Source organism: Jaculus jaculus, chromosome 1 (assembly GCF_020740685.1).
Source record: "Jaculus jaculus isolate mJacJac1 chromosome 1, mJacJac1.mat.Y.cur, whole genome shotgun sequence".
Lineage (NCBI taxonomy): Eukaryota > Metazoa > Chordata > Mammalia > Rodentia > Dipodidae > Jaculus > Jaculus jaculus.
Window position 1 is genome coordinate 255,620,800 of NC_059102.1, and position 10,480 is coordinate 255,631,279.

At 38.5% G+C, this 10,480-nt stretch overlaps 1 pseudogene; it reads left to right on the forward strand.

Annotated features, from left to right (window-relative positions):
• Positions 1 to 5,954: 5,954 nt before the first annotated feature.
• Positions 5,955 to 7,092, forward strand: LOC123457654 (annotated as a pseudogene).
• The last annotated feature ends 3,388 nt before the right edge of the window (positions 7,093 to 10,480 follow it).

Consider the following 10,480-nt stretch of genomic DNA (forward strand, 5'->3'; position numbering starts at 1 on the left):
GGCATGCCTTAGGCTATTCCTATCCACACTGAGGCTCTTAACAATCCTTCTACCTCATCTTGAGAAATATTCCCTGAGTCATGGTAGGCTTGTTGGCAGTCTGATTTAGTGTTGAGTTCTCTGTATGCTCTGGATTTCTGCTTTGATAGGTTTTAATTGATTACTGCCTATCACCATTGCCCTGCTGCTGGTTGTCAGGATAGCAGTAAGAGTATTCATGTTGTCATTTTCTCTGCAATTTCTCCTGGTCCCTGGCAGATGTGTTAGAGGTGACATGACTTGTGGTGAGCAATTGGCTATCGCTTGTCTTATCTACAGACCTTGGCTCTTCTCCATTTTCTCTGCCATCTGTAAAGTAAAACAGATTTCCCAACTAAAAATGAGAGCATCTTGGGTTAAAAGGGATATGCCAAATCATTTGAGAGGTTTTTTTTCATTGTTACAAATCCACTCTACTCCAAAGAACAGTGGGGGCTTCTCTCTGAAGTCTAAGTTTCCTGACCACTGGATTCTGACTTGGTTTCCAGTACCAGAAACGAATTCTCTCCAACTGCCCTGGCCTCATGTCCAATCAGAGAACAGGTGAGTATTCACACAGAATCTATGTGCCACTATTGCACAAGTATGTAGAGAAGTTATCTTTTAAGGGTCTTTGTTCAGCTCCTTGAGAACATGAAGATTAAAGACTACAGAAATCTAATAAGATTGGTGCATTTGTGTCCCTCTGTCCTAGGAACAAAGCGATGATGGATTTATTATTATTAATTATTGTGTATATTTGGTATGTCTATGTGTGTGTAGATGTATGGGCTCTATGTGCATGTATGCAGAGGCCAGAAGAGAAAATCATGTTCCCTTTACTTCCATTTTCTTCCCTGGAGTCAATCTCCCACTGAGCCTTCAGCTGCTATTTATCAATCAGGCTGACTAGGGGCAGCCCGAGAGATTCTCTTGTCTCCAACCTGCTCAGCATTGAGGCCATTGATCTGTATAAACATGTCTGGAGTTTTGTAAGTATGTGAGGAATTAAACTCAGATCCTCTTGCCTGTGAAGCAAGTACTCTTACATATTGAGCCATCTGCCTAACTCCTGCTTTGTTCATATTTTTACCCTCAAATGTATATAAAGCATAATACCTTGCATACATTCCCAAGATTTCTACAACTTCTGATCTGTCATATATGCAATTTCATATAATTTGAAAAGAAGTCTTGGCTTGGAGCTATGTGCCACTTTTATGATTTTAATCATAGGGAAAATATAAATGATTTAGCAAAGATTGGACATGAGGTACATGTACACACAGGAGCAGGAGTCATAGTCAGTACAGCTTTAGCCCACTGTTGAGCAACTTTCTACTACCTCACTCCTTTGGTTCCCTTAGTATACCAAAACATGAGTTCCTTGGAGCTAACTAAAAACTTCTCTTTATCAAACATAAAGTTTTATAAATACGCCGACCTCCTCCTTCAAAGTCTGTTTGCTCAATGGTGCAAAGTCACTGTGTATACAAGAGGGGAAAGGAGACTAATAGAAAAACTGAGAATGAGGTTTAAGAATTTAAGAAAGATTGAGAAGCCTACCATCTTCATAAATAATTTTGCAATGCATTGCTTTTAAATGGATCTGCCCTTATCTAAAAAGCCTACAGATACCACAGATGAGGCTAACATAACGGAGCCTCAAGTGCTTGTTCCCGAACTGCACTATCTTCCACCCCTGAAAGCAACCTGGAGTTATCAAAATGAACTGTTGGTGCCTCACTGACTTTATCAGATATTTTCTACCTTGGAAAGCATTTCCCTCTCTGCTGTTCTGTAATTCAACCATCTTATTTAACATACCCACTGGTCAATAACAAGCCTCTGCACTCAAAATTAAAACCAAGAAAAAATGATTACCTCATGAGCTTGGCAGTCTTAGTAGAGGGATGTCATATTTACAATATAATATTATACAATATTATTGTCAAATTTTTGTAATATTTTTTTAATATGTAAAATTCATTGGAGAAGAGACAGCCCCTTCAGCAAATGGTGCTTTGAAAACTGGATATATATCTGCAGAAGGATGAAAATAGATTCTTCTCTCTCGCCATGCACAAGAATTAAGTCCAAATGGATTAAAGACCTTAACATCAGACCAGAAACTCTGAAACTGCTAGAGGTAAAAGTAGGTGAAACCCTTCAACATATTGGTCTTGGCAAAGACTTTCTGAATACACCCCCAATTGCTCAGGCAATAAAACCACAGATTAATCACTGGGACCTCATGAAATTACAAAGATTTTGCACCGCAAAGGACACAGTGAAAAAAGCAAAGAGGCAACCTACAGAATGGGAAAAAATCTTCGCCAGCTATATATCTGATAGAGGATTAATATCTAGGATATACAAAGAACTCAAAAAGTTAAATAATAAGGAATCAAACAAGCCAATCAAAAAATGGGCTATGGAGCTAAATACAGAGTTCTCAATCCCAGCACTGGAAGGCAGAAGCAGGAGGATTATAAATTCAAGGCAGTTCTAGTCTACCTAGGAAAACCCTGTCTCTAAAAAGAAAACAAGGGGCTGGGAAGCAGTTAAAGACACTTGCCTGGAAAAATAAATAAATAAATAAAAGCAAACTAAAAGAAACACTGGAGTTTGATTCATTATTAAATCATATATTTATTTATTTTTAAAATTTTGATTATTTTTATTTGAGAGCTACAGACAGAGAGAGAAAGGCAGATATATATAGAGAGAATGCATGCTCCAGGGCCTCCAGCCACTGCAAAGGAACTCCAGACCCGTGCTCCCCTTGTGCATCTGGCTAACGTGGGTCCTGGGGAATCAAGCCTCGAACCAGGGACCTTAGGCTTCACAGGCAAGCGCTTAACTGCTAAGCCATCTCTCCAGCCCAAAGTCACATATTTATAATCTGTGAGCCTTTTGTCAAATTGTACAAATTTGTAAACCCAATTATGTAATCTACATAATGGAAATAATTATACATATTTTTTATGTATTTAAAATTTGAATACAATTTTATAAGTAACTTCATGACAGACTGTACCTAGTAATGACAGAAGTAAATATAGCCTTGTAAAAAATAAAATTTAGTCAATGTGACTCAGGTCCAGGAGACCCTGCACCAACCCACCACTCACTGTGCCCCAGGATCCATAGGCTCTGTCACTGCCCATGGCTCACTAGACCTGGGAACCAGCAAACCCCACACCCAAACCCTTTGTAACCACATCCCAAGTCTAGGGTGTGCCCCCTGGGCTGCCATGCAAGTGATTCAGGAGTCCTTGTGCCAGAACCACTGTTTACTCATGTCCCAGCATCAGTCCTCTACAAGTAAACCTCACCAAGGGTCATGGTGCAATAGACAGACATCTCCAGTGAGACATAAACTGAGGTGCTGAAAAGATGATCATTCCTTAAGTCAGCAGAAACAGCTGCAAGAAATGCAGTCATGGGATGGACAGATGCTTGGTGGTTAAAGTGCTTGCCTGCAAAGCCAAAAGGCTCAGGTTTGTTTCCTCAATACCCACATAAACTAGGTACACAAGGTAGCACATGCCTCTGGGGTTGGTGTGCAGAGGCTAATAGGTCCTAGTGTGCTTTCTTTCTCTCTCTCATAAATAAATAAATAAATAAATATTAAAAGAAACACAGTCACTGGAAAAGTAACATGTAGGAGGCCTGGCAAACAATCAAAATGAAAAAAATGTATTACATACATGTAACTAAATTTGGAAGTTTTATCCATTTCAAAAGATGTGAAAAACTGAGAAACACAAAGAATATGAGGGGATAACCCACCATGTCCCATTCCTAGCCTCTCAACTCACCAATTGTAGAAACCCAAAAACTGAGAGGAGGTTAATGTCAGCAAAGAAACTCAGAATTCTCCTCCTAACAGGGATCAATGACCACATAGAAGACAAAATTAGTGGATGAATGAACTAAAGAAACTTATTTAACACCTTGATGAGAGTGAGTGGCACATCAGCACATCTGGGCAGCAAGGGCTCTTTGCTCTATGATAGAGGGATTAGCACAATTATCCTTGCGGCCCTATTCACAATAGATAGAAACAGAATCGATCTATATGTCCATCAAGTGATCACTGGATAAATAAAATGCGGTATATATATATATATATATATATATATATATATATATATATATATATATATATATACAGTGTAGTTTTGTTGTTTGTTTTGTTTTTCAAGGTAGAGACTTGCTCTAGCCCAAGCTGACCTGGAATTCACTACAGATCTCAGGCTAGCCTCAAACTCATAGTGATCCTCCTACATATGCTCCCAAATTCTGGGATTAAAGGGCAGAGCCTCCATGCCCAGCCACAGTGAGTTTTATTTGGCTGTAAAGAATGGTGAAGTTACAAAATTTGCTGGAAAATAGATGGAATTCAGAAAAAATTATACTTTTAATGCTTTGCGTGTATGTTAATATGAGGATATGAGACTGGGTGCATGTTACAATTCAAAATAGGGGATTATAGGGGAGAAACAAGAGGTGATGAAAAGGTGGAGAGAGAACAAAGGAAAACAGATGGCATAAAATTAGAAAGGAGGCTATGGTAGGAGAAGTACAGGAGGGGCAGGGGGATAAGGGAGAGGAAGAGGGAAGAAAAAATTTTAAAAATTGCATGAAAAATGACACAATGAGACCTTATTCTTCATATAGTAAGACATCTTAAAAATTTAGACAATAAATGAAATACCATTTAATATTATTTACTCTTGTCATTCCTTGTTTTTATTACATGTGGAGCATGAGGTCATATCAAAGAATCTTTATGCTAATTCCCTGAGTGTTGCCATTTTCCTAGTGCTTTGATAGTTTCTGTTCTTCATATTGCCTTTGGTTTTTGACAGGGGCTGGAATGGTGGGGGGGAGATAGGAATGGAGAAAGCAATGATAATGGGTACATGATGTAGTTAACTAAAAGAAATAACTTCTAAACTTCTATAACACAGTGGGGTAGTCATGGTTGGCAATAATTCATTGTGTATTTAAAATAGTATGAGATGCTGGACAGATTGTTTAGTGGGTAAGGTGCTTGCTGGCAAAGCCAAAGGGCCCAGATTGGATTCTCTAGTACCCACCCACTTAGAGCTAGATGCACAGGTGGCATGTGCGTCTCAAGTACCTCCTTTGCAGTGGCTAGCGTCCCTGGCATGCCTTCTTATTCTCACTCTCTCTCTTTCTCCCCTCTCTCCTTCTCAAATATATGAAAAGTGTTTCAAAAAATAGTACTGAGAATTTTGTAGGTTCTGGATACTGAGAGGTCATAAGCATTGGTGGGACAAGCATGCAAGTTACTCTGATATGAATATATTGAAATGATACACCATGTCCCATCCACAATTATTATGTGCCAATTAAAAGTCATATAAATATTATATTGTACAATTACACACAAAATGTACAATTATACCCAAACTAGGTAAACTCTTCTTCTGAATACTTCGCTTTCTTTTCTAACTTAAATCAGATTCCCTTTTGCTATGTATATTTTACTTTTCTTTAATATTACTCAAATTGTGGGAAGATTGACCTGGCTCATTTATCAAATGAATGACACAAGTTAATCATTTTTGGTCCAAGAACTGTCCTATCTTGAATTCCCAAAGAACTTCAAAAACTTAGAGGACAGGGATTTTGGAGTTGCATATTCATAATACACAAAAGGCAGCTCGTGAAATCAAAGTGTTCAAAACTGAGACATACATGTCTTTGCCAGTAGTAAAGTGTTTCTATTTCTCCTTGTGTGCATTTTTTATTAATTAGTACAAGTAGTTTTAAAAACATTTCTCGAGAAGCAGCTCCGCGCGTGCTGCGTGCAGGTCTCCGCGGGTGCGCATGGTCGGGGCAGCTGCCGCTGGTCGCCTCTGAGTCAGGGGTTCGTGTCCGTGCGTGGAGTTCTCTCTCATCTCGCTGGGCTGCGAGAAATCGGGCTGAAGCGACTGAGTCCGCGATGGAGAAAACTTTAGAAACTGTCCCTTTGGAGAGAAAAAAAGAGAGAAAAGGAACAGTTCCGTAAACTCTTCATTGGTGGCTTAAGCTTTGAAACCACTGAAGAAAGTTTGAGGAACTACTATGAGCAATGGCGAAAGCTCACAGACTGTGTAGTAATGAGGGACCCTGCAAGCAAAAGGTCAAGAGGATTTGATTTTGTAACGTTCTCATCCGTGGCTGAGGTAGATGCTGCCATGGCTGCAAGGCCTCATTCTATTGATGATGGGGATTGATGATGGAAATTGATGATGGAGAGTAGTTGAGCCAGAACGCGCGGTAGCCAGAGAGGAGTGTGGAAAACCTGGAGCCCAGGTGACTGTGAAGAAGCTATTTGTTGGTGGAATTAAAGAAGACACCAAGGAGCATCACCTTAGAGATAAACTTTGAAGAATATGGGAAAATTGATACTATTGGAATAATTACTGATAGGCAATCTGGAAAGAAAAGAGGCTTTGGCTTTATTACCTTTGATGACCATGATCTTGTGGATAAAATTGTATTGCAAAAATATCACACCATTAATGGTCATAATGCAGAAGTAAGAAAAGCACTGTCAAGACAAGAAATGCAGGAAGTCCAGAGTTCTAGGAGTGGAGGAGGAGGGAACTTTGGTTTTGGAGATTCCCTTGGTGGTGTTGGTGGAAATTTTGGACCAGGACCAGGAAGTAACTTTAGGGGAGGATCTGATGGATATGGAAGTGGACGTGGATTGGGGGATGGCTACAGTGGATATGGAGGCGGCCCTGGAGGTGGCGATTTTGGAGGTAGTCCTGGTTATGGAGGAGGAAGAGGAGAAGATGGTGGTGGAGAGTCTGGATATGGCAACCTGGGTGGGGGCCACGGAGGCGGTTATGACAACTATGGAGGAGGAAATTATGGAAGCGGAAATTACAATGATTTTGGAAATTATAGCCAGCAACCTTCTAACTATGGTCCAGTGAAGAGTGGAAACTTTGGTGGTAGCAAGAACATGGGGGACCATATGGTGAAAGAAACTGTGGTCCAGGAGGCAGTGGAGGAAGTGGGGGTTATGGCGGGAGGAGCCGATACTGAGCTTCTTCCTACTTCCCATGGGCTTCACTGTATAAATAGGAGAGGATGAGAGCCCAGAGGTAATAAAACCGCTTCAGATTATCGAAATAGCAATGTTAAGGAAACTCTTATCTCAGTCATGCATAAATATGCAGATATATGACAGAAGACACCAGAGCAGATGCAGAGAGCCATTTTGTGAATGCACTGGATTATTTAATAACATTACCTTACTGTGGAGGAAGGATTGTAAAAAAAAATGCCTTTGAGACAGTTTCTTGGCTTTTTAATTGTTGTTTCTTTCTAGTGGTCTTTGTAAGAGTGTAAAGCATTCCTTCTTTGATAATGTTAAATTTGTAAGTTTCAGGTGACATGTGAAACCTTTTTTAAGATTTTTCTCAAGGTTTTGAAAAGCTATTAGCCAGGATCATGGTGTAATAAGGCATAACGTTTTTCCTTTAAAAATTTTAAGTGCGTGTGTAGAGTTAAAAAGCTGTTGTACATTTATGATTTAATAAAATAATTATAAAGGAAAAAAAATATATCTCCTTCCCACAATTTTAGTTTAGAATAAGAATTCATAGTTGATATTCTTAGCATGACCCACAAGTCAACAAATCTGGCTTTGTGAGTTACATCCTCATCAGAGGCTACTCTTCAAAACTTCTTGGGCTGCCCTGAGCTGCATTTTCTGTTTCTCAAGTGGTTATCCTCTTCAGTAGCAAGGCACTTTTGCCAGTGTTTATTGTTCTGCCTGGGTGCCCTTGTCACGTTATCAATGGAGTTTTCTCAAATTTAAAGTTTTAATTAAAATATGTCCTGTCCTGTCCCATATAGCTTTTCTTGTCTGCTCCAGCTAAAGTACTATACATATTATTTTAGTCCCATTCACAGTATCCAAGTGGTGACAAATAATTGCACCTCTTCCTAACATTCACTTATAAGGAAATTATTAGATCTCCTTTCTTTCCTTCAGGTAGAGTGCTTTCTATGTAAGCAGGAACTGTCAAATCCCTGGTTATCTGTTGTCTCACTTTGCCAACATATCAGAATACATACCTAACATTTGTTTGATAACTAGAACCAGGAAACTGTCCCCATTCTAGTGATTTAGGAAACTAACTAATTCTGATAGAGTGAACAATTTCTCTAGTTCCTGGATGCCTTTAATACACCTCACAGAGTTGCATTTTTGGAAATCTGACTAATGAAACAAGCCTGGTGGGTCTGGGGCTAATGAGTACCAGTGCATTAGTCTAAGAGGAACAGACCACAGGAACATTTTAAATTGCTTTCCTTCCTTGCAAAAAGGCAGATGGCATCATGTGGCTACACTTTGGAGATATCGGACTATGTTCCACACTGAGAATATCTGTTTCTTCCCACTCTGTGACACAGCAGTCTCTCTTCAGTTGAGAGACAGGCATCAAGGACTCTGGCCTCCACTGATACATGGAGGCATTTTCTGACCATTCAGAGAAGTGTTACAAGGTGCTGGCAGGCAGTGGATCAGTGAGAATCAAGTAGTACATGCATCCTGTGACAATGTACCAATGGTGAGGTGCTACTGGGAGAGCAATATGTCTGTATTTCCACATGAGAGTTTTAAAAATAAAGTGAGAAGAGTCAAGGTCGCTGGTTCATTGCCTTGATTAAAGCCAGTGTGAGAGTCACCTGCAGGGAAGAGTGAGATCATTTCATCATGAAGACTTGGCTTTGAATTCACTTTTCCTTTTACACACACAGTTCCCTGAGATTCTCTAATATCTCATGAGTCAGAGGAACTTCCCTTGCTTATGAAATTGGAATAAGTAGACTTCTTCCTCAGGCTGCTTTGAAAATTTATCATTCTTTTTGACTTTTCTCATTATTCCTTTAGAGACATGTTTATTCGTTTGGCATGCCACTTATCTCAAAATGTCCTTAGACAACTTGCATCAGAATCATTCATTGTTCAGGTAATGCAAATGCATACTAAAAATCACTCCAAAGTATTTCATTAAATGAAAATCTGAAATGTGCAGGTTTAGTCACAGGCAAAATGCTATTCTTTCTTTCCTCAGTATGAGAGTTATAGTCCTTAAAACCTCACATAGAGAAATGCATAACCCAGAAATTAAGTATTATATCTTAAATAATAGTCTGCAAAAATGTATGCTATAAACACACATACAAGTTAAGCCTTTTGGATTTTTGATGTGAGTAAAAAATTGTTTCACATAGATCTTATAAGTTAAATATACAAAATTAAGAACCACTTTGAGACATCAAGATTTTGTTTTCATCATGGTGGTATTTTGATAGCTATTAATCATTAATCCTCTTCTATCTACTTAGATATCCTTTCCAAGAGACGTAAGAAAATCCGTCTAGCTTTGCAGCAAGTCATCAGCACAGAATGCTATGTTTAACATAATTACTATTTTAAAATAAGACTGGGGATTGGAAAATTCAGTCAATATTCACTAAGAATTATATACATGAAATCTGCTATTTATTTTCCTGGTTTCCACAAGGATATTGTAGAGAATTTACAATTTCACTCTTGTGAACACCCAGGGAGTTTACAGCTGGGTGAGATTACCAACACAGCATCAGGATAAATCCAGAATCTATAAATGCAAGATGAGTTGACAAGCAGTGTGTCTGTAATGTGTAGATTTTCAGAAGGTCAATAATGTTGAATACTTCTGTATAGGGAACAAAGGTAGTTCTAGACTTTCCAAGGTTGGAGGAGGAGGAAGAGAAAGGAGGCAAAACAAACAAACAAATAAACACCCAAACAGCAGAATCAATAATTTACTGATTTCTTACTGCTTAACTACATTGTCTCACATCTAAGATGGAGTTCTTATTATCATTCTTTTTGATTGATTAATTGACTGATGAGTTTTATGGGAGGAAAACCTTAGTTTTCAGTTACTTCTTTTATTAGCTTAAATTAGACATGATAGGGCAAAGGGCACAATGAAAATAAGGTGATTTGTTCTGTTTTTATTTCAATTCCAGACAAATCCATATAATGAACCCCATACTCTCCTCCATCTTAACATAGATGATGAGGAGGAAATATTTCTTCAAAAATTTAAGTTAAATACACTCATAAAGCCAAATATAATATAAAGTATAAATATTGCTTCAGATCTAGCTGCTAAATGTTATTTTTTGTGGTTTTTGAACAAGAAGAAAGTGGTTTTCTATATGTGGAACTGTGCATATACCTGCAGATTCCTGATCAATAACCAAAGCCAAAAAGCCAGTGTGCCTGAGGGGAGCTCAGAGAGAACACTGTTTCTTTAAGAGGAAAGGCACACAAATACTTTAGAAATAATGGGCCATGGAAATTGAAAAAAGAAACACAAATAAACAATGTTGTTCTACAGACATAATATCTACTATATTTATCAAT